Below are 26,695 nucleotides of genomic sequence, written 5' to 3' on the forward strand. Positions count from 1 at the left end.
ATTGTTAAATATTGTTTACTATTTTTGAGTTCTTCAAATCTAAAACTACAAGTTTTTTTCTAGTGGTTGTCTCCAGACATTGGGCTACAATCCCAAAATCTTGTATAATACTGATCAAATCCATGGAGATCTATGAGGAGGAGGACACTTTTGTTTTGCATATAGTGTGGCAAACTAGAAGACTGAGGAACAACGGGGTTCAGTCAGCTCATCATAATACTTCAGTTGCTTTATGAGGAAGATCTGAATAGTAAGGTAAAAAAGAGCATTGTTTTGATGGCCATCATGCACAATGTAATTTGAAGCACAGCTGTTTGTTTTTTTAAGTTAAAAACAAAAGGAATTAAAATATTAGCAGATTAGTGCATGAAAACACCTAATATTTAATTTTGATGAATTTTATATTTTTCGGGTTAACACTGATATTTATTTTATATTCTGTGTTAATGTTTGCATGTAATTTAGAGACAAATGAATTACTGGTTTACAGTATGACAAGCATCCATTAGTAATGTGATAGCAATGCATTTTCATTAACATATCACTTTCTGTGCAAATGAAGAAAATACTCTTTCCAGTAAATACTTATTTTAATCATTTTGAAAGTGGTGTAAAATTTATTAGTATGTTTAATCTGAAAAGTACTTATTAAAACTAACTATCATATGCTTCATAGGATGGCAATTTTTTAAAAAACATTCAATGAACCATAAATATATACTGTATATGTGTGTATTGTTTGCTATGATATAAAATAGCTGACACCTTTATATAACTGCATTATACATCACTCTTTTGGGGCTGTAAAATTGCATTTGGTACAAAGACTGGATGGATGGAATGACTAAGTTATCTTATTTCTACCAGAACTCTTCCTCCTGGCATCATTACAGCAGAGGGCACTCCTATTGATTGTGTTAACCTATACATGGGACTCATCCTGCCATAAAATGCAAACATTTTTATAAAAGAATATTCAAAGATGAATGTAAATTTTAATTAATCATTCTCAATAATACATCTCTATGTGTTAGACACTTTTAAAGTCAATGTATTTAACTTTTTTTTTAAGGTAAGCACCTTATTATTGAAATAAAGGCTCATTATAAAACTCATTATAAAAGGCCCATAATGATACTGTACAAAAAAAGAACACTTGTTGCTTAAGTTTCATGTCAAATGCTTGTTTCCAAAATTGAGCTAAAATGAACAAAAATCACTTAAATGTACAAGCATGTGGAGTCTTGTTGAAGGCAAACGACAAATCTCTTAGGATCCAGTTTAGGTCCAGTAGGTTACCACCTACTAGGAAAATGAGCCTGGACTTGGCCAGACTCCAAGACCAGGCTGTTTCTAATGGGTTTGCATGCAGTTTGTGTGAGGAACTTTCAGATTTGGATATGACTGCTGATCCTAATGTGATGTGGTAGACCTTCCGCGACAAGACCTTGAAGGTTGCTGAGGGTTGTTACCAGTGTTCCCAGAAGGAGGTATTTCATCTCGCAGGGCACCCTGGATTTCATCGAGAGGAGTCGCAGCTCACAGCTCAATGACAACTCTGGTCTGTACCGGGAACTGAGAAGGACAGCTGCGAGGGCTTTGAGGACAGATAAAGAGACATTTATTAGAGGAATCTGTGAGGAAGTGACACATCATCTGTGGTCTAGCGACCCACATCCTGCTTACAGAGGAATAAAAGCATTACGCACATCCGAATCTGTTCCTCTGAGAGTCACAGTCAGGACGGTTGATAGAACAGTCCTTGCGGATGACACTGCAGTTGTGACGCGCTGGGCTGGCTACTTTGAGCAGTTGTTCAAAGCTGATCCTCTGGCTAGGACGTTGGGTATCTCTGGTTTCACGGTCCTTGAGGCTGATCTTCCAATTAGCTGTGAACCACCCAATCTCACTGAGATTGCACAGATGGTGAACCACCTGAGGGGAGTGGAAAGGCTTTGGGGATCTGTGGTATCTGCGGTGAACTTCTCCAGGCTGGTGGTAAGGCTGTCCTCTGGTATTGCAAGCAATCTTTGCTTCCATTTGGGAGACTGGCATCATCCCAACTGCCTGGAAAACGGGACTTGTTGTCCCTATCTGGAAAGGGAAGGGTGATCGCCTGGATTGCAGCAACTACAGGCAGATAACATTGCTCTCGGTGCCGGGTAAGGTTCTTGCTAGGGTTGTCCTCAATAGAATCTGTGATTACTTGCTCACCTACCAGCGACCAGAACAGTCTGGTTTTATGCCTAAGAAGTCTTCCATTGACCACAACCTGGCACTGAGGGTTCTCATTGAATGTGAAAATCGGCAGAGTTTCTTTGCAGCCTTTGTCGATTTTCATAAAGTGTTTGACTCAGTTGATCGAACTACCCTGTGGGACATCCTGAGGGTTCATGGGATTCCCTTGAGGTTGCTGGATATCATGGCCAGCCTGTACACTGGTACTGTGAGTGCTGTGCAGAGTGGAGGCAGGACCTCTGAGTTTTTCCCAGTAGATTCCGGGGTTTGTCAGGGGTGTGTTCTTGCTCCTACTCTGTTCAATGCTTGTATGAACTGGGTGTTGGGCAAGGTCACGAGGAGTGGCTGGATTGAGGTGGACCTCTGTTGGGCTACCCTGTGAAGCTTTTGACCTGCACACTCACTCCCCCTGGAGGCCTCACCATATTATGCCTTCATGAATCTCTATAGATCTTAAAATGGCATCTTATACAGTAGTTAAAATCTTAAATAATAGCCATATGTTTATTTTAACATCCTTACTAACCTTACATTGAAATTGTCTAGAAGAATGAGGATATGTTATACATGCATATTTTAATGTCCCTCGTGCATGTTATTTTATGCTGTATTCATCAATGTTGGGCTGAATGACCTGCTCTTGTAAAACTGTCAGACTACTCAGGAAACATTCATAGTTGTCTTAAAGGTGTACAACATATCTCCTTCTTTCTTATGATTAACCAAAAATTACATATGTGTGTAAAAATGGAAAATGATTAGGCCAAATTCACATGGGAATGTGTGGCAGGAGACATGACTGAAGACAAAAAGCAGTAATATGAATATAAATCAACGGCCTGTTTTTAATGCTCATAGCACATCAGAACTTGCTTAAAGTTCTAAATGACTATATTTGTCCACCCAACATTCATTATAGGTCTTTGGGTGACATTGTTCACGATATAGAAATGAAACCTGAATAGAATGTCAGTTCTTTATAATGAACACACTGAACTTTTACTCATATAAGGTAAATTGTAAGGTTTTAATGAACTTAAAAATGCAGATCTTTAGGATGTTTCCATATCTAGTCTAATAGAAGAAAACTGGTATAGCTTGAGAATACGTGAAGACAGAGGAATAGCATGAAAACTTCATTCATCCTATGTATGACATGGACATTGAACTCAGAATTCTGAAGCTGTAGAACAGCTTTGCAAACCATTTACTGTATATTCAAAAAGAAACTGTGAACCTAGTATCTGTGGGTATAATAGCCTTGAAATATAAAAAAGTGGAATAAATGGTCTATTTATGAGTGTTGATGTTCCAAAAAAGAAAAACGTTAATTTAAATTATTTGCAAAAAGTTTATTCACAAGGTTTTATAGCCTAATGTTTACTATCCTAATTCTCTGGAAGCATCAAATAGCTGCCATGTTGCATATTTTAATGATATATAATTCACTTCAGGATAATAGTACTTCTGATGCTAGCAGAGCGTGGTAATGAATATGCCCCTGTTTATGCTTGATAAATTTCAATGATGTTGTCTACTTTATGGGAGTATAAGAATAAAATTTCAATGACTGTGTGATCCACTTTTTGTACTCTAAGCAGCAGTTAAATTTCCATCTTAATGCACTCTTATTATATTCTTTAAGTCTTTTCATTTTAGAATATTATTATGCATCTCTCTCTCTCTCTCTACATTTGCTAATCATTCATGTGGAGTGGACTTTCTCACTTCTTAGAAGACTGGTTTCATCACATACTGTTACTTGTTAGGATTGTATCAGGTAAGAATGCAGCAACTAGCCAAAATCAGAGTCACTTAAGAGGCTTTTAGAAAGTTTGCATTGTCCAATATTTTGGGAAAATTTTCTAGTGTCCATTTGGCTAACTAGTGAAAACATAAATCACCACTTTATAAGTGGTCAACCCATAATGGATCCAGTTTTTCTGGTGGATGTACTGTTTTTTCATACATCAGTACTCATTCTTCTTAAAACATATTAGTTTCTCTGCTAGTAGTCTTGCATGTGTTTTTGGCAAATGTAGCCACGGATTTCACTTAAGACGTGCTTTTTTTAATTGGTCTTATTACTTAAATAAAGTTTTTTACTTACCGGGTATGTTGCTTTCATTTTCTCTGAAGTTTCAATTTGTTTTTGCATTTGCTCAATACTGTTTTTTTCTTGCTCTAGTATATTTCTTCTTGTTTTTCTCATATAACTGATTGCAGTATACATTAGAATGCTGCTCACCTTGTCTGACACAGTCATAGCTATCACTATCCACATGTGAAGCAACTCTTAGACCCATAGATTACATGAGGCTGAACAGAGAATAAGAATTGGTGCCGAAAAAGATGGGGAGCTAAAGCATCTTGTGCTAGACAACATTCCAGTTATCTCATTATAGTAATAACACACCATCTCAAATGGATATTGTATAAACAGAACCACTTTTTCCCCCCTTAGCAATGTAGCAATAATGAATAATTAATAGACATCCTGCAGATTGTCGCTGGTTGATTTCTTGGGATCAAGGTCTCCTCCGTCCTCTGAATCTGTTGCATTGTGAAGTGTTGAAAGTTTTGTAGCACCTTTGCGATTCACCCTTAATATTATTGTCTTTCAGTTGCAGTTTTTTTTTAACTACTCCAAAGTGACATTTACAGTTTTTCTTTTTAACAAAGTTATCTGTCAGTGGATGATTATGTTACTGAATTCCAAACTGTTCTAGCTAGTAGTAGATGAAATGTACAAGCTGTAATAAGCATAATTTGTAACATGATTTCTATAGAAGTAATGACTGGCTTATCAAGATTTAACCTTTACATCAGCTTCCCCACTATACAGGTGCTGGTCATAAAATTAAAATATCATGACAAAGTTGATTTATTTCAGTAATTCCATTCAAAAAGTAAAACTTGTATATTAGATTCATTCATTACACACAGACTGATGTTTAATCAAATGTTTATTTCTTTTAATGTTGATGATTATAACTGACAACTAATGAAAGTCCCAAATTCAGTATCTCGGAAAATTAGAATATTGTGAAAAGGTTCAATATTGAAGACACCTGGTGCCACACTCTAATCAGCTAATTAACTCAAAACACCTGCAAAAGCCTTTAAATGGTCTCTCAGTCTAGTTCTGTAGGCTACACAATCATGGGGAAGACTGCTGACTTGACAGTTGTCCAAAAGACGACCATTGACACCTTGCACAAGGAGGGCAAGACACAAAAGGTCATTGCTAAAGAGGCTGGCTGTTCACAGAGCTCTGTGTCCAAGCACATTAATAGAGAGGCGAAGGGAAGGACAAGATGTGGTAGAAAAAAGTGTACAAGTAATAGGGATAACCGCACCCTGGAGAGGATTGTGAAACAAAACCCATTCAAAAATGTGGGGGAGATTCACAAAGAGTGGACTGCAGCTGGAGTCAGTGCTTCAAGAACCACCACGCACAGTCGTATGCAAGATATGGGTTTCAGCTGTCGCATTCCTTGTGTCAAGCCACTCTTGAACAAAAAAAACAGCATCAGAAGCGTCTCACCTTTGGACTGCTGCTGAGTGGTCCAAAGTTATGTTCTCTGATGAAAGTAAATTTTGCATTTCCTTTGGAAATCAAGGTTCCAGAGTCTGGAGGAAGAGAGGAGAGGCACAGAATCCATGTTGCTTGAGGTCCAGTGTAAAGTTTCCACAGTCAGTGATGGTTTGGGTTGCCATGTCATCTGCTGGTGTTGGTCCATTGTGTTTTCTGAGGTCCAAGGTCAATGCAGCCGTCTACCAGGAAGTTTTAGAGCACTTCATGCTTCTTGCTGCTGACGAACTTTATGGAGATTCAGATTTCATTTTCCAACAGGACCTGGCACCTGCACACAGTGCCAAAGCTACCAGTACCTGGTTTAAGGACCATGGTATCCCTGTTCTTGATTGGCCAGCAAACTCGCCTGACCTTAACCCCATAGAAAATCTATGGGGTATTGTGAAGAGGAGATGCAATACGCCAGACCCAACAATTCAGAAGAGCTGAAGGCCACTATCAGAGCAACATGGGCTCTCATAACACCTGAGCAGTGCCACAGACTGATCGACTCCATGCCACGCCGCATTGCTGCAGTAATCCAGGCCAAAGGAGCCCCAACTAAATATTGAGTGCTGTACATGCTCATACTTTTCATGTTCATACCTTTCAGTTGGCCAACATTTCTAAAAATCCTTTTTTTGCATTGGTCTTAATTGATATTCTAATTTTCTAAGATACTGAATTTGGGACTTTCATTAGTTGTCAGTTATAATCATCAACATTAAAAGAAATAAACATTTGAAATACATCAGTCTGTGTGTAATGAATGAATCTAATATACAAGTTTCACTTTTTGAATGGAATTACTGAAATAAATCAACTTTGTCATGATATTCTAATTTTATGACCAGCACCTGTATTAGCAATTCATCTGAACCATTCTGTTTAGACCAGACAACAAGAGGTATAAGTAAAAGACTTTGCAAATTACTTCAAGTTTTTCTCATAAAAATTGCAATTAAAACAACCTAACCATGTTTTATAAGCATTGTGTTTTGTGCACAGTGGCTTTCCATCTCTGTTATAGTGTTAAGGATACTTGCCAGTGGCTTTGTTGGCTAACTTCCACTTATTTTGTTTCTTATTTGCTTTCTTATAAACTGACTTCCATCCCTTTTCATTCTGACTTCCATAGTTGTTTGTTGGTTGTTTTTTTGGATCTGGTTGTGGGCATGTCTAGAAAATTACTTACACCCATGTCTAAGGTAGCGCTGATAAAGATTTTCAACGCTGGACAGTTCAATTGTGATTTTATTGTCCTAACACTGCATAACTTGGAATACTTTGACTGTTGATAATTGCAGGAATTACTTTATCAAAGAATTTGTTTTCAAATAATGTAAATATTTTAGAATTTATGTGTAAGTTTTAACCGGTGTTGTCTTTATTTGTGATCTTTTTTTTTTGCATTTCTGTCTGTTATAGAATATTACTGAGATGGAAAATGTCATGTTTTCTTGTGTGAATATGACTAAATAAAAACCTTTAACCTAGAACCTTGAAATCTGACATCCCCAGAGATTTCTAGTCATGTAAGTTGACATACTCTGGTGATTAGATCAGCAACTCAGTCGTCAAGTTTAACATACCCTCCAATGTAACGTGATATCAACGCTGAAAAATGTGCCTGGGCTACTGAGACCTGCAATGGTAAGTAGAAGTTGCAACTTTCTTTTCATTTAGTCTCAATGAATACTCTGAAAGTCTTAGTGACTGGCAAATATGGACATAGCAAGGGTATTAGAAATAAACTTCATCCCATAGGTTTAAATGTCAAGGCAGAGATAAAGAATTTAGGAGTAATCATTGACTTTGCCCTAAACTTAAGGAATATAGCAAATGTTAGACCTCTTATAGCTTTACAAGATGCTGAAAAATTAGTTCATGCTTTTATTTTTAGTCGACTAGATTACTGTAATGCATTACTAACAGGACTACCTAAGAAAGGCATCAAGCAGTTGCAATTAGTGCAGAATGCAACAGCCAGAATCTTAACTAAAAAAAGAAAATTTGAGCCCTTCTCACCAGTTTTAGCATTGTTACATTGGTTACCCATGTCATTTAGAATTGACTTTAAAATACTACTGATGGTTTATAAAGCCTTAAATAATCTTACTCCATCCTATATTATGGAATACCTGTAACCCCTACACTCCAAGTCGTAACCTTAGATCTTCTAATGGTGGTCTGCTTATAATTTCAAGAGCTAGGCATAAAAGAAGTGGTGAGGCAGCCTTTTTTTGTTATGCAACTAAGATCTGGAATATTTTGCCAGTAGAAATTCATCATGCTACTATTGTGGAACCTTTTTAAAAAAAACTGCTAAAAACCCTTTATTTTAATTTGGCTTTTTTGTAGCTACATTGTAGTTGTACTCCTAATAGATAGATAGATAGATAGATAGATAGATAGATAGATAGATAGATAGATAGATAGATAGATAGATAGATAGATAGATAGATAGATAGATAGATAGATAGATAGATACTTTATTAATCCCAATGGGAAATTCACATTCTTCAGCAGCAGCATACTGATACAATAAATAATATTAAATTAAAGAATGATAACAATGCAGGTGAAAAACAGACAATAACTATGTATAATGTTGAATGTTAACGTTTACCCCTCTGGGTGGAATTAAAGAGTCGCATAGTTTGGGGGAGAAACGATCTCCTCAATCTGTCAGTGGAGCAGGACAGTGACAGCAGTCTGTCGCTGAAGCTGCTCTTCTGTCTGGAGATGATACTATTAAGTGGATGCAGTGGATTCTCCATAATTGATAGGAGCCTGCTGAGTGCCCTTCGCTCTGCCACAGATGTTAAACTGTCCAGCTCCATGCCAACAATAGAGCCTGCCTTCCTCACCAGTTTGTCCAGACGTGAGGCGTCTTTCCTCTTAATGCTGCCTCCCCAGCACACCACTGCGTAGAAGAGGGCGCTCGCCACAACTGTCTGATAGAACATCTGCAGCATCTTATTGCAGATGTTGAAGGACGCCAGCCTTCTAAGGTAGTATAACCGGCTCTGTCCTTTCTTGCACAGCGCATCAGTATTGGCAGTCCAGTCTAATTTATCATCCAGCTGCACTCCCAGATATTTATAGGTCTGCACCATCTGCACACAGTCACCTTTGATGATCACGGGGTCCATGAGGGGTCTGGGCCTCCTAAAATCCACCACCAGCTCTTTGGTTTTGCTGGTGTTCAGGTGTAGGTGGTTTGAGTCGCACCATTTAACAAAGTCATTGATTAGGTCCCTATACTCCTCCTCCAGCCCATTCCTGATGCAGCCCACGATAGCAGTGTCATCAGCGAACTTTTGCACATGGCAGGACTCCGAGTTGTATTGGAAGTCCGATGTATATAGGCTGAACAGGACTGGAGAAAGTACAGTCCCCTGTGGCGCTCCTGTGTTGCTGACCACAATGTCAGACGTGCAGTTCCCAAGACGCACATACTGAGGTCTGTTTTTAAGATAGTCCACGATCCATGCCACTAGGTATGAATCTAATCCCATCTCTGTCAGCTTGTCCCTAAGGAGCAGAGGTTGGATGGTGTTGAAGGCGCTAGAGAAGTCTAGAAACATAATTCTTACAGCACTACTACCTCTGTCCAAGTGAGAGAGGGATCGGTGTAGCATATAGATGATGGCATCCTCTGCTCCCACCTTCTCCTGATATGCAAACTGCAGAGGGTCAAGGGCGTGTTGAACCTGTGGCCTAAGGTGGTGAAGCAGCAGCCTCTCCATGGTCTTCATCACATGTGATGTCAGAGCAACAGGCCGAAAGTCATTCAGCTCACTAGGACGTGATACCTTTGGGATTGGGGTGATACAAGATGTTTTCCAAAGCCTCGGGACTTTCCCCTGTTCCAGGCTCAGGTTGAAGATGCGCTGTAGAGGGCCCCCCAGCTCCGATGCACAGACCTTTAGCAGTCGTGGCGATACTCCATCTGGACCCGCTGCTTTGCTGGCACGAAGTCTCCTCAGCTCTCTGCTCACTTGCGCTGTTGTAATTATGGGTAGGGATGTCTTTCCTATGCTGGTATCAGCAGAAGGATGTGTGGAGGGTGCAATACTCCGAGGGGAGAGTGAGAGTGGGTTAGGGTGGTCAAACCTGTTAAAGAAGTTGTTCATTTGGTTTGCTCTCTTCACGTCTCTCTCAATGGTGGTACCCCGCTTCGAGCTGCAGCCAGTGATGATCTTCATCCCATCCCACACTTCCTTCATGCTGTTATTCTGCAACTTCTGCTCCAGCTTTCTCCTGTACTGCTCCTTCGCCGCCCTGAGCTGGACTCGGAGTTCCTTCTGCACGCGCTTGAGCTCATGCTGATCACCGTTTTTAAAAGCCCTTTTCTTCTGGTTCAAAAGGCCCTTGATGTCACTTGTAATCCATGGCTTGTTGTTAGCATAGCAGTGTACAGTTCTTACTGGAACTACAATGTCCATACAGAAGTTGATGTAGTCAGTAGTGCAGTCAACAACTTCCTCAATGTTCTCATTATGAGATCCCTGCAGGATATCCCAGTCTGTAGTTCCAAAAAGTTCTCTCAGAGTATTCTCAGCCTCCGGGGTCCACTTCCTGAATGATCGTGTGGTTACAGGTAGGACTCTCACTTTTGGTTTATAGTGAGGCTGAAGCAGAACCAGGTTATGATCTGCTTTCCCAAGCGCAGGCAGCGGGGTGGCGCTGTATGCGTCTTTAACGTTTGCATACAGTAAATCAATAGTCTTATTTCCCCGGGTGTTACAGTCCACATACTGGGAGAATGCAGGTAATGTTTTGTCCAGCGTCACATGGTTAAAGTCTCCAGCGATTAGCACAAGCGCCTCAGGGTGCTGCGTTTGTAACTTAGCAACAGCAGAATGGATGATGTCACTCGCTGACTCCTCATCCGCCCGAGGAGGGATATACACGATGACAACAATGACATGTCCAAACTCTCTGGGCAAGTAGTAGGGACGTAAACTTACGGCCAACAGTTCGATATCCCTGCAGCAAGTGGAGATTTTGACGTTAATGTGTCCAGAGTTACACCACCGTGTATTAACATAGAGAGCGAGTCCTCCTCCTTTGTGCTTCCCACAGGTACTTGCATCTCTGTCCGCTCTAACTGTGCTAAACCCGGGTAGCTCCACGTTGGCATCTGGGATGGTGTTATTTAGCCAGGTTTCGCAAAAACACAACAAACTGCATTCTCTGTAGGTCCTGACATTTTTCACCAGCGCAGCCAGTTCGTCGATCTTATTTGAGATTGAGTTTACATTCCCCAGAATCACAGAAGGCACCGAAGGCTTGAAAACGCCACTTTCTCGCAAGCCGCTTCATTTTTAGCTTAGTGCCGGCTCTGCTGCCACGATACCCGCCTTCTTACCTTCGTCAGGTAAATAGGGAACCACACCGGCACTGGCATTTGTTCTCAGCGCTCGAAGTTGAGTACTTGAATATGCGAGTCTCGGCGTGTAAAAATCCATGCCCACGTTGTAAAAGTAAGTGTGTCCAGGGAACGAATCCACATAAAATAAAGTAATAGGAGTGATCAATAAATAAAAATAGAAAAATAAAAGTAGAAAAGTACACATACATATACAGTCATACACGGAGCTGCTGAAAAGGCTGCCACTCACGGCGGCGCCGGATGTTAATACTTTGATAGACTCTATAGACAACAAATTATCATATTCTTCATGGATCTACAGTCTTTACTAATCTCTATTTTTCTCTGCTGTCTTTCCTGGTTCTTCAGTGGTGTTGAACTGAGCCACCACGGCCTGATCAAGGCACCATGTGGTGCCCCAGAGGTCCATGAGACTGACTTCATCGAATCATCTCATATGAAGCCTGGAAACAAAGAGGAATGAATTAAGAACATTTATGTAGGGCAGCATGCCTAGTGGGGGCTGGGTGTTCTTTTGGCCTTTGAACCCCTTCATATTTTGTTTTTTCTCCAACCTAACTGGAGGTTTTTTTTTTTTGCCCTACAGTAAGGTGACCATCCGTCCCCGTTTCCCAGGGACAGTCCCCTTTTTCGGACAACTGTCCCCACTCAGAAACATGTCCCCGTTTTGTCCCCAGTTTAAAATTTCGTCCCCGGTTTCAGCTGGTTCACTTTTTTGAATGTATCTCATCACCACGATAACTTGAACTTGGCGCACGTGTGTGGTGTTTTGACGGAGGTTATGCTTTACCGCATCCTGTGACTTTGGCGAGAAATCACGTGATAAGCTTTCGCTTTGTACTCTGTAGTGTTTAGAGTCCCTACTCGTGATCTGTAGATTCTAGCACTACCCCCCCCCCCCCCCCATGTCCCCGTATTGGCCCAAAAAATTCTGGTCACCTTACCTACAGGCTTTCTGAATTTATCATTGGACTCATCGTTAGAGACTTACTCATTACATTGTATATAAGGACACTACTCATCAACTTGATATTTATCAGTTTTAAAATTGTTTAGATTCATTTGTTTTTTTTTTCTTTCTTCGATACTTATTCTTTAATATTATTGCCTAATCTCATTTGCTTTTCTTTTCTTGTAACTTTCTCTTTGACATCTTGTAAAACACTTTGAGCTACTTTGTTTGTATGAAAATGTGCTATATAAATTACTGTTGTTGTTGTAAACCTCCACCAGGACAATTTCAAATCTATTTCATGGTTTGAGAAAAAGTTTCAGCTACACAATGAGGGGATGAGAAGGAAGGGATCAGTAAGGTAGCAAAGGAAATGGTTATATTGAGTGAGCAGTGTTTAGGATTATGAGCAGATACCCTAAGAGAAAATACTATCTTTAATTTCAAGTAGGACTTCAATGGTTTAATTGGGACTGGGCCAATGCAATTCAGTTTTCAAAATATATATCAATAAATGTGCAAAATATTTTTCCTGTATATGTCCATATTTTAACAATTATCTTCCCAGTTTTTGTTAAATGAAGCATAATGTAGTCATTGTTCCATAGCTTTCAATAAAGTCATAAAAATTATGGGCAACACTTTAGTTTAGGTACTGCAAAAATGCATCTGTTACTCATTTTCTCAAATGTAACAAGACCTTAACAAAGATTTCTTTTGGTCTTCATAAAACTTATAAAATATCAGCAGGCACTTGCAGGTTATTCATTTCTGTGCAGTGTTGCATATTGACATGGTGGTAAAATGACTTGTTTACTTATGTACGGTTTACAGGTTTTATCCTAAATATGTAAAATCAAGAGGAATGTGTCTCAGTTTAGATCACTCCAAAGTGAAGTTGTCTTAGTAGGTGACATTGCAGAGATGTATAAACATTTTACTGATGCTTTTTAAATGTTTTGAAGACCTAAATAAGTGATTGCTAAGGTTGTGTTACTTAAGAGTAAATAAGTAATAGATAGATTTTTACAGTACATATAAAATGTTCCAAATTATGTTTTGAACAATGTCAGGGATACAGAGTAATATACACTTTTTGTGATGAGAGTTTGTAAAGAGGTGAAAGTGAAAATGGTGAATGTAATCAGAGGTAAATGGACCATTACTTTACTGTTCAACTGGCTCCTAAACTGTGGTCTTCTATGTGGGTCCTGAAAATTGTCTGTTATTATCCTGGTTCTAAAGGTTGCCAAGGCAACCATTGTAAATAACTGTAGACCATGTATTCCACTGTGTTCCAAACATTTCATAAAGAACATTTTACTACAAGTATCACAGATTAAGCTCTACTAAGGTAATAACCTATTTTCATTTTGTGCAAATATTTCATTATGCATTATGTGAAATCTTTATAGTTAAGCTAACTACATCAGAACTGTTGGATAGAATCTTCTTGAGAATTTAGTACTATCCAGTCTTATATATTGTTTATGTAATATGAATGTTAATCCATAATTTACACTGTGTAGATATTACATAGTATTTCCATTTAAATCATTCTCAAATACTTCAAATAAATTAGTTTCTTTCAAATAGTATGAAGCCAGACACACAGGGCCTTTCAAGATTATGTGTCTCTTCCTATTTATGTTGTTCACAAGTGAACTGGGACGCGTTCATATAAGATATGCATTTGACACTAAGGTGATTGGATGCATATTGTATCTTAAATCAAGTTGGTGAGTAACTGAAGAGGTATAAGGATCACTACCTGACTCTGGTGGCAGAAATCTGTATGTTCACCTCTCATAGTTCAGAGAGAGTTTGTTAAAAAATTAATGAATATCATTTTGAACCTAAATTGGTAATATAAAAATTTTAAAAAGTGACTACCTTTTATACAATCAATGCTTATTTTCCTTCATTAGTGGACAGGGCAATAAAGAGTGTGTGAGCCAGTCTGTTGCGGACATCAACTCCATTACTTGGTTAAGTGGCTAACAAATTAAAATGTTAAGAAACTGCAGCAGACTGTCAAATAGAGCACCAGAACTACATTCATTTGATCAAGGAGAATAGTTGCCTTTAAGAGCATCAATGTAAGAAGACAGTAGTCAGTTTATCCACGAGAGTGTCACGCTCTCTGGAAATGTGTTTTTACAATTGAAAGCTAACCTCTTTGAACCAACACCTATTGTGCTGAAAATAATTAAGCACTAGAAAGAGAGAAATATCTTTGCGCTTGTTACTTTAATGGAAAAATTTAATTCCCAAATATAAACAGCTGACAGAGGAAAAAGAAATGGCATGGCAATCATCTAATGTTCAAGGTGACCTGAAGATAATTGATTTCACGGTACTGGGTGTGTTTTTTCCAAAACCCTTAAGTTTCAGGCCTTGTCGGCAGGTTGCTCTTTTTTTTAAATTATGTGTGCACTACCCACTGCTCCCTTGTCCTTCAGCCTAGTGATGATTTTTTTTCAACTTTGTTCAGTTCTTTGAAATGCACTTAAATACAGCCAAATTTCTGGTTAGATATGTTTTCCTTATTTTATTTGTTATAACTAGATAGATAAAAATTCTCTTCCAATGCAGTTTATAGCTCCTTCCTTGTCTTGCTACTTACTGATGTTCCCTTTCTTCCAGCCTCTCTTAGCTGCTTTTTACTGTCCAACATGTTTTTACCTTGTATTGTGTCACTTAAGAAACTTATATCTATGATTAGAGAAATACAGGTTTGTGTGCTGTATGTAAGGTGAATATATTTAAGTCTATAAGTTAAATTTTTACGTACAGTAGATGAGGATGATGGTTAGCTTTGCTGCCTAACAGATCCCATCTCCCGGGTTGAAATTTTACACATTGTTAGGTGTCTAACTCCTTATTCATTTCCTCTGTATGTTAATCATTCTGTAACTGTGCATACAGAAAAAGAGGCATTCTCCAGAAGGAGACAATGGCATTCATCATAGTTTTTGTACAAATGCCACTGCACTACATTTTACTAGCAGACACCAGAATAGTAACAACTGTACATAAAAGTATTAGCCTCTAGTTGACAGAGTTTTACATTTTTTTTTGATAAATTTCATAGTGGTTTTTGATGTTTCATGTGAACTGCCCAAAGGCATTTCTCATATCTTATTAGTTTCAAAATGAAACATGATAAGATGGATACGTACCACAGGACACTTTCATACTGCTGGGATATAAAGGAAGATTGGGTGCTGTGTTTAATTTTATCTGCCTTTCACCATTAACATTAAACGTAAAGTTCTCAATTTCTGGATATTAGGAAAACAGGAATTTTACAGCTGTGTTTAGTGATTTAAGGAAAAGGAAATAGATAAGATAACAAAAGATTTTATAAGATAAAATGTTAGAAACAAAGGTTTACTGTATCAGTAATTCAGAAGGTGAAATATATATTAAAATGTATCCATTAATCTCTCCATTCATTATCTTAACATTTTTTTATGTTCTGCAACAAAAACAGCAACATCAATTTATATTTTGTATATCCAACAATCACACAAGGAATGTCTCAAAGTGCTTTAACAGGCCCTGATTTTTACAAGCCCCCCAGCCTTGACTCCCTAAGAAGACAAAAAAAAACTCAAAAAAAAAAATTGCAGGGTGTAGAGTGAGCACTGGCAGGCCAACAGAGTACTTTAAGAAAAGGACCAGGAGATGAAGAATAAAAATTTAGCAGAAGACTAGACAACATCAAAACAGTAAATACTTTTAAAGAATTAAAGTGTCAATGTCTAATACATAAAAACAAAGTTCATTGTCAAATACACACAACAAGTTTGTATTTATCAGAAGATCAAACTAACTGGAAAGTAAGAGACACCTTTAGAAAAGTTATCCACAAACTTGAACAAGGAGGAAGATGTGACGTGGACTTAAAAAGCGTCATGGCGATAATGTCATGTGACATGACTTCTGGGACTCTGCCTCTAGCAATGGCCATGTCTAAATAAAACAAGAAAAGTGAAACTGAATTTTACACTTTTCAAAACCTAAGAAAAGAATAAAAAATCCCAGGAAAAAAAATAATGTTTGCAAAAATTCACAAAAAAATCATCACATTTTAATTCACAGTTGCAGAGCAACTATCCTATATGCAGTCATTAAAAAAGACTGAAATGAACGCTTAAGTAAAACACAATTTATTTTTTTTTTACATCTCTATATTGTCCAGGTATCATTTATTATGTGGGTGGATGTACCTTGTGCTGCTGGGATAGGCTCTGCATTTCGTGACCCTATAATGGAATAAGTAGGTTCAGAAAATATATGGAAAATGCCATGTAGAGGACTTTAGCCCTGAAATAAATGAAGCCATTATCTGAAGTGGCTATCTGTAAGCCACTTACAGTAAATGCAGATATTACTTGGATAAAAAAAAAGATTAGGTATTGTAATTATTGACTGCGTATTGTTCTATCACAACAACATTAGAAAAAAAAGGCAAAAACATAAAGTCCACCCCGTTGGGCATTTTTTGTTTTATAATAATGACAATATACACTGAGACATGTATTTACAGTTTTTTTTCACATTTTAATATCTACAAAGTTAGAATATAATCCTATAATCGCTGCAAAAAGAATGATGATAATCATAAGGCAAAACAGAACGATGTTTGTCTGCCTCACTATTTGGTTATCATTGTTGGTACTACTCTGTAATGACTTAACTTTTATGATTTATGTAGCAGTGTGGGGACACTTTGTTCTTTGGGGTTGTATGTGTGAGCAGTGTTGATATTGGAAAATGATATGGGTATGCATTTTAATAAATAGAAAATGTAAGAGAGAATAAGAAAATATGGAAAATAAAATCCTTTCGCCCATGGGCTCTCATAAAATTTGGTCACTCTACTTACATAAATTTACTAGACAATGTTTACACTGCCTACTCTAGGTTTTGTAATAACCACTACTTACCACAGTCCTTCAGTGTGTTACATCACCCTGTGAGGTCCAGGAAAAGATTGGTATGTAGCATCTCACCACATGTATTTGATGGTTGATCTGGAGGTAAGATGTGACATGAATTACTGACAGAAGTGAATTCTGATTCATATTTTCAAGGGCACAAGATTGGAGCTAGCTATATAGCAAATGTTGCATTCACGTACCTGTGCCCTCACTACTTCATTTTACAGTTGAAATCATCTTCACATAATATACTTGAATTATAGTGAGTATATGGGATTCCCCTGACTAAGCAGATGTAAGTTAGCTGAAAACAATGAAATAACCCATTTGAAGGGTCATTCAGCCTGAAATCAAAGAAGGATCCATTGCAGTGAGGTGTCCCACTGTGATAATGTGTCTATCTTTACAAATGCCCCCTGTACAAATGTCTTTTATGCAATACATATGTTTCAAGCCCCTGTTTTCCACAGGAATAAACTTGTGAAAAGCCACTTCTTTGCAGGTTAAAATCAGGCATACAGGTACAGTTAAAATGAGGCAATTTTTACAGTGCATACAAATTGCAAAATGGATGAAAATTATTAGCGGTAAGAATAGTGGTGTAAAGAATAGCATTGATAACACGCAATGTTTAGGCCACATTTTGATTTCCAGATCTGGTGACTTGTTTGAAGTTTATACTGTATACTGTTTGCTTAGATTTCATTAGTATCTTTAAAGTATCCCAGTTTGTTGTAAGTTTTGCAACCTCATTTCTATTTGACTAAACAAAAACTAACAAAGACTTCTGGTTTAAAATGTTTGATCCATTTTTTCTGTATCACCAAAATGAAATAAAAATGTTTCTTCTCAGCCATATACAAATATCAGTTTTTGAAAAATGAGTTACAATATTAACATTAATGGTTTGAATCTGATCTCAAAATTGATTTGGATAGCTTAGTGAATAATAAAACAGTCACTGGCGTAGCAATGGATTGTGCACATTGTTCAAAGCACAAGCACGAGCTAGGGGGGCCCACTCAGGGTCATATAGATTTTTTTATATTCAATAACTTAACTAAAACAAGGGTTTCACAGTCTCAATGCAGTGGCTTCAACATTTAATGTCTTGTTACCATTAACTCTGACCTCGATGGCTGCCAATGAATTGTATGCTGCTGCCAATCTTCTTGTTGAATGATATAGCACTGACATTTCACTGGCGTTTTTCACTCAATTGTTGTCATTTCGTACATGTTTTAAATCGATCCTGTCAACCAAGTCGACTGTTTTCGAAGCAGCTGAACTGTTGCTGATCAATCACTGTGCACTGTTGTCTACTTCCAGTGACTTTTGCACAGCTAACATGTTACTGCTGACTATACCAGTGACTGCTGCTGTGTGTGAACGATTGTTCTTACTACGTAGCAAGACAAACTTAGTGGCTTGGCTATACTCTCAATCGAAAACGAGCGTGTCAGACAACTTGATGCGTCAAACATTAAGACTTTTGCGCAACAGAAGACACGTATGTATTTTAAGGTACCTGTGTGGCAATGCCTAACGGGAGCAGCCAAAAGAAGAAGTACTATTATAAGTAATATGATTTCTGACTTGTCAATCAGTTGCTTTTTTGTAAACTTTAACAGTTTAATCATATCTGTAATCTGTTTTATTGTGCACGTTAGTATGGCTTACTGTGCATTAGTGTCACAACTGTGAGGATTTGTAAGCGTGACCACTTTATGATGTCAATTTTCTCAGAACTTTTGTAAAACAGGTCGATTGTGTAGTAGTATCCTGTCAGCTGGTGTTGTCATTTTAATTTGTTACAAATTGAAATTGTTTCATTTTATAGTACAGAACAGTTTCTACTTTCTAGTTTACATTACATTTTAATCATCTTTCATAAAGTTGTCTTGGAAAAGTAAGCAGGTCCACATTTTACATATATTTATGTACTACTACTACTACCGACACCTCCCACATCCCATTCTCACAATTTATTTTATTTTTGCTAACTTACAGCTGCTGTAATAGTGATTTAAAAAGTTTTTATAAATTTCATTTAGAGAGCTGGTTTGTTTGTCACCAGTGTGACACCACTGCCCAACCGGCCCCTAGGATCTAGTTGTGAATAAATTATTAACAGTTATGCTAGACAGGAAGGGCCCACCTCAGGGCGCTGCACAGGGTCCTTTCAGTAAGCTAGTTGCGCCACTGAAAGCAGTCCTCCATTTTGACAGGGTTCTGCCTCATGCATGTAAAGGCTTAAAATGGTTAGGTCTAAATACACGTAAAGAAATTTACTGGACATAGTGCTGGGATTTAGACCAAAAGGAATAAGCCTGTAAGTGGACATAACAGACTAATACATATTTTGTCCTTTCTTCGTAAATAATAGTGTGCTGTTGATATATGCTCTTCTTTCAACCATCCATATATTATAGAACATGTCTAATCCAGTTTAGGGTCACAGGGGCAGAGCTAAAACTGGTAGCAATAGGTGCAAGTTAGGAAGTTAATATCGTATAGTTTATTTTTGTTAGTTCTACAAGCCTACAAATGTGTCTCTAACACTTACAGTGCTGGTATATTTTTTAAGATTTAAGAAAAAACCTTAAATAAAATTGTTCCACTTATCTTTAAATAAAAGCAATGTGATAGTATTAATTATACAGTTTATAGTGTAAGTTATTAAAATAGGTGGTGCAATTATTTATCTATTTTTAAGCAAATTTTGGCTAAGGTTCAGAAGGCATGTGGGAAACCAAAGCCACTATCAAAGAATTTAGGCAAAGAGAATGTAAAAAATGTTTACAAATTGACAGAATAGAAGGTGTGGCTCACTACACATGAAATTAGCTTGAAAATATATTGGTTTATATACTATAGGCAAAAAATCAGTCACACTTATACAGGCTTTTTCCATTTATTATAGGATAAATCATGGGAAGACCCATCCTTATTCTATTCTAATATTATTCAACTTTCAATTATTGTTAATGTTGAATAGCAATATGAAACAAAACAATTATGGAATCTGGCAGTTCTACACTGTATACTTCAGAACTGCTTGCCAGAGGACAGAAAGGCAAACAGACCATTGAGAGGGTGTGTATGGTCTCTGATATCGTTGGTGGGTCTGTTTTTGCAGTATTTGTTTTAGAGTTCCACAAAGGGAGGGAGAGAGGCCCCAGTGATATTCTCAGCTTCTATCACCACTCTCTACAGGGAAATCTGCCCCTTCCACCCCAGACAGCTTATAAGGAAAATCAACGCCGGAAGTCAGTATTCATTGTGGAACCCTCAACTGAGCGTATCACCACACCAGGAACTACTCAATACTAAGGGAATTTGATTTACTATGACCTGCATAGTCATCGTTCATATTTGTACCTTTCCTGATTTATTTTATTTCATTACATGAGGCATACCATAGCGGTACCCCAACCCTCTCTCGGTTTGTGCTTTTTCTTACCATATTCAAATAAGTGAAATGGGTGGGGCTCTGTCCATATTACGATTATAGTAGAAGGCAGAAAAAGTAGAGAAATAATTATCTCTCCAATACTCTGATGCACACACTGCCACACATTCATCTCAGTTAAAGAAAGTGTGATGACGTCAAACATCACAACAACGTTTGAACACAGGAGTAGCAGCAGAATATTTTTCAACCCTTCTCTTAATTTTTGCTTATTAGTGCTGTTGAAAATAAATATTAAAATATTTTAATTACAGGATAAATATAGGGTCATTATGTTGGTGATGTCAACACATCACCATCCATTTTCCAACCCGCTGAATCCGATCAACACATCACCATTTTTGGTTAAAGTTCTTTGTGGGTCATTTTCTATATTTCCTTGGAGGCTGCCATGTTGTTTTTAATAACTGTATCTGTTGCTGGTCACATGGATGTTGATATATATTGAAATGTAATGTTAGTACGCATGCACTGGAATTGTGAGAACAGAAGCACTGTGTTCATACAGGTATACGAATTATTGTCCTGTCTATTGATTCAATTTGATAGCATTAAGCTGGGGCCTACAAAAGCACTGAGCATTGGCAACATCGATTTTGCTAAATGGTTGTGTTTCACACTGAAAATCAATTGTAGTTATTGTTCGTGATGGAAACATCTGTACCAAAATTCAATTTCTGTGTTGAACCCGCCACACTGGGATCATACTAATCAAGATGGCTAACAGTGTTTGAACTATTTGTGGATAGCAAAGGACTGATTTTAACAGATATATTGGAAATAACAAAACAAAGGAGAAGGTCATTACTGTTGTACCATGTGGTCCTGGATGTGTATGATGTATTTTCTACTTTGGAAAATTCCAATAACTGCATTAAATGCTTACTTTGTGCCCCTCATGAAACACAGCTTTTGCAAGTCAGGCTTTCTACCAACTGACACAAAAGCAAGGAGAGACTATTCAGCAGTTTATTATGCAGTTCAGGCAATCAGCTAAAGACTGTGGTTTCAAGGGTGATAGAAACATTAAAATCAGAGACACAGTCGTAAGCAAGTGCAGAATAGGTACAGAGGAAGTTACTAGAGGAGGGCTCAAGGCTTGAGATGGCACAGTGTGAACCTAAGGAACTGCAAATGTCTGACTTGGGTGTTAGTGAGGATTCTACAAAGAAAGAAACCATGCACTGTGTTACAAGAAAGGATGGAAAATATGAGAAACAACAGCAGAAGCAAGATATGGGCAAAAAAGATGAAGATGTTATTGGTATTGCAAGGGAGAACATTTTGCAAGGGATCCTGGAAATAATCATTTCGCCAAAATGTGTAAGTCTAAAGGCATCACAAGACAGACTGTTAAGTGTCAGAAAGAAAGTGACTGTGAATTTGTGGTAAAGGACAGTATCCCAAACATAATTACGTTTACAGTTGGTGGGGTCAATTTGAACATGTTAATTGATTCAGGAGCAACAACTAATGTTATTGATGAAGCAATGTGGGAAAGTTCAATATTAATAAGATTGAACACCTTTCCCCAAGAACTGAAAGAAAACTATATATCTATGCTTCAAAGGAACCCTTGCCTGTTAAAGGAACTTTCACCAGTGAAGTAAAAATAGAAACGTGCAGGACTCATGCTGAATTCTCAGTAATAAGTGGTGAGGGAGTACCACTGTTAGGCAGAGAGACTGTTATCAGAATAGGTGTTCTTAAAGCTGGAGTAAACTTAGCTGGAATGACAAATATTAAAAGCCAGATACAGCAGCAATATTCTCTTTTGTTCAAAAGGGTCAGTAAGCTCAACACAAAACAAATCAGGTTGCACATTGATGAAAGTGTGAAACCAGTAGCGCAGCCACTGCAATGAATTATATTTCATCTCCAAGGGGCAGTGGAAGCTAAAATCAGGGAGCCATTTGAACTAGATATAACAGAAACCAGTACTTGGTGCAAGTCCATTGGTGAACCCAGTGCAGTAGTACCTGATTCTAGCAAGGTGATTTGACTGTGTCTGGACGTTAGGCAGGCAAATACAGCCATTATACATTGGCAATATCAAATCCCCACTGTTGATGAACTGCTGCAGAGAATGAATGGCTCTACAGTTTTCAGCATGCTGGACCTTAAATTGGGGTAGCACCAATTAGAATTGAACCCAGAATTAAGGGGTATCACAACATTTGCTGTGCATAATAGCACATACAGTTATTAAAGGTTTATTTTTGGAGTGTCATCTATAAGTGATCAGCACTTGGAGGGATTGAAGAGATTGAGAACATCTCTGATGACATTATTATTCATGTCCCAATTCAAGAGATCCATGATCAGAGAATACATGTCCTCAAAAAACTGCAAAACAGCAGACTTACCTTAATGGTTAAAAGTAACAAATCAACATAGACAGACTGGTCTTTATTGGCATGCTCTTATCAGAGAAAGATCTTGTTCCCACAGCAGAAAGGGGTCGAGCTACAATATAATGGAGGCCAAGGAGCCAAATGGTGCATCTGGAGTTTGAAGTTTCCTGGGATTATTGGGTTATAGCAGCAGATTTATCTCACATTTTGCAACCCTTTCAGAACCACTGAGACAAGGAAAGATGTAAAGTTCACATTTGGTTCTGAACAGAACTAAGCATTTCAGATATTAAAATAAAAACTGGTCAAAGCAGGGACTCTGCTTATTTTGACAAGGTGATTCCTACTAAGGTAATAGCAGATGCTATGTCTGGTGGGCATAGGAGCAATGGTCCCTACTGTATATGTTATGTGAGTTGAAGTCTGACTGAATGTGAGTGAAATTACTCACAAACAGAATGTGAGGCATTGGCTTTTGTGTGAGCTTGTGAATGGCTTCATTATTCTGTTTAAGACTGCAGATTTGACTTGGTCACTGACCACAAGCTATTAGAAACAATTTGTAGCCAGCGTTCAAAACCATGTGCACACATGGAGCAATGGGTTTTGAGGAATCAACCACATGATTTTTAAGCAGTTCATATTCCCAGACCCTCTGTTTTGTCTGGTCAGACAGAGGAAAGGACACGTACAAACATGGAGCAGAGGAGTTTGTAATGTTTGCGGCACTGAATGCTACACCTCAAGTACTCATAACAAGCGAAGTGGAGAAGTCTTCAGCCATGGATAGCTAGCTAAGAGAAGTGAGGTGTTCTATACAAAGTGGCATTTATGAATGTAAAGCATGTGCCCAAGTAGCTAGTGAGCTGTGTACAGTTGGTCAGTTAGTGTTAAGAGAAATGTGTATTGTTTTACCTCAGTCACTTCAGGCTAGGACTTTAATCTTTGCACATAAGGGACATCTAGGTACATGATCATGGGCAGTAAGCACCACCTGCGTAGTAAAGTGTGGTGGCCAGGTATGGACAAAGCTGTTGAAAAATATAAAAACTCATGTCATGGATGTCAGCTAATTACAAGACCATACATGCCAGAAGCTCTTAGGCCTGCATTGCTCCCTGAAGGGCCCTGGCAAGACCTTGCTGCTGATTTACATGGTCCATTGCCAACTGGGCATTCAATATTAGTTGTTGTCATACATAATATCTACTATAATTGTCCACATTTTAAAGTCCACCACAGCAGGAAAAAGTACTGGACAGTTTTGGGGAAATTTTTAACCATCATGGACTTCCACTATCCATTAGATTGGTTCACAGTTTGTATCAGCTCAGTTTCAGGCATTCTGTCAGACAAATGGAATTGAACATGTAAGGACAACAAAATTATTCATTGCCGAAATATATACACATAACACAAGCTGAGGGACTGGATTGGAAGCCAGAGCTTCACAAGTATGTTATAATGGGGAAAAGTCCTGCAGAGCTGCTTTACTAAAGAAAGATGAGGGGGAAAATTGTCAGATATTATGATGACGGGGGTGACCTGGAGACATGTGACTATGAAGCTGAAGAAGAAAGGTAAAACTAAACTTTATACAGATAGCCACCCTACGCTAAATATGTCCACATATAGTTTGGTGATGAGGTCCTCCTAAAGCAAGACAAAACTGACAAGTTTACAACAACATTTAACCCACTGACACATCTAGTGGTAGGTAAAGAGGAAAATACAGCCATCCCCAGCTGGAGCACAATACACTTGGAATACCACATTTATTAAGAAATACTTATGGGAGAATTCAAATCAGCAACATGTGGAAAATAAAGTCATAAAAATGTTGTTGTCAAAGAGCCAACTCAACCAAGAGTGCAAAATGGGCAATTAACACCAGACAACAAAACATTGGCTTGGAACCCCCCACTACTGGGACACAGAAGATAAAATCTCAGAGACAAATTAAGTTTCCAGAAAGACTCAAAGATTATGTTACTAAGTAAATTCCTTTTTTTTTTAAATAAAAAAGAGAGAATACTAAATACCAAGGGTTGGGGTGAAATGTTTTTGTTTTGGAAAATGAGGTGAAATGTTTTTATTTTGGGTTGAGGCTTGAGTTTTTTGTCCAAGTGAAGGTGGGATGTCATGTATTGAAATGTAATATTAGTATGCATGTGCTAGCATTGTGTGTGCACATTTGGGAGAATGGAAAAATAAAGAAGAGCTGTCTCGTTCATTGATTCAATCTGACAGTCTTAAGCTGGGGCAATGCCAAGGACTGAACAGGCTTGACATATGACATCATCATGTAGCTATCATATATGATGGTAGCATACATTTCAAATCTGCCTAAAACAAATCTAAACCAGGATTACATTGTTTTTTTGTGATGACAAATTTAACCTTCCATTGGAACCATTACACCTTTTTTTGTGTGTTTCTTTTGGTATTTCAACATCTTATAGGTAATGACTACTTTTTTTGATTTACTGTTAAAGAAACCCTGCCACTTTCCAGTCCATTTGTTCCATTTAAAATTGAAGTCCTTGAATTATAGACCTCAATAAAGATTAGTGCTTGAGCAAGCTAGCATGCAAACAAACAACTTCACTTTTGACTTTTATTTCATTACGACTTTGACTTTGGTGTTATTTTTTAAATATTGGTCAATGATCAAAAGACCTATGTATGTCTATGCCAGTCACTTTTGCTTTGCCCTTAAAGAAGGATCTCTTTTGATCTCTTCTATTTAAAATCAAAGTATGCCAGATTGGACATGAAAATTGTTCTATCTGAACATTACCATCTTGAGGTAGAAATCATATCAGAAAAATGCATATGCATATCATTGGTGCAAAAATATAGTTTGTTTTTGTGTGACTGTTTTTTACAAAGTCCATCTGCCAACTTCACTTCATGCCAATACATATAGATGACAGCCTTTCGCCCCTGGAGGAATGCTTCCTGTTAACTAGCTTTGTGAAAGCTTGATTTGCTAATGATTTGACACTAAAGCTATATTATGACTTTTGCTGAGCAAATATCCTTTTAATTTTTTCTCCATGCTTCCACAGTAGACACATATCTCTTTGTTAAGCTTGGTTTTGCTTTCTGTTTGAGTATTTTTGTTTTTGTACTTTGAATTACTTGAGATGACTGCTGTTTTGCTTATCCACAATTATGTGGCCTGCTTGTATGAATTAAAGATGCTCTCATGTAGTTTCATAAGACCTTGAAATATTTATTGCTTTGTCCAGCTACTGTGAACAGTCATGTAGTTTCTGGTGTTCATGTTGTTTTATTAATTCTGAGATTTTTCAAGTAAGAAAGACAGAAGTTCTCAAGGCTGTCATACTCACTAATCATGGCACTAGAAAGTGGCAAATTGTTACATGTTAATTAGCACATACAAGACGTTCACTGTATTCTGTAGATGTGACAATGATTCTGTAAACCTAGAATAACTGTAGATGGAGCTAAACCATGGCAGGATCCTCATGTGAACAAATAACACAAAAAAACCCCCCAAAATAATGCCAAAAAAGCGGAAAATTTAACCATCTTCACAATGGAAGTTCTAAGTAAAATTTTGGCTGCAGAGTTGGATTCCTTGGATTGTACACCCCCCAGATAACACCAACCTAGATTATTCGAGCCTCAGGAAAACCTAAGAAACATTAAAAACAAGCTCAGATCATTACAAAAATAAATTCTGCAACAAGATAATTAGGACATGTTTGGAAACTAGTTTAAGG

This window comes from Erpetoichthys calabaricus, chromosome 3 (assembly GCF_900747795.2).
Source record: "Erpetoichthys calabaricus chromosome 3, fErpCal1.3, whole genome shotgun sequence".
NCBI lineage: Eukaryota > Metazoa > Chordata > Cladistia > Polypteriformes > Polypteridae > Erpetoichthys > Erpetoichthys calabaricus.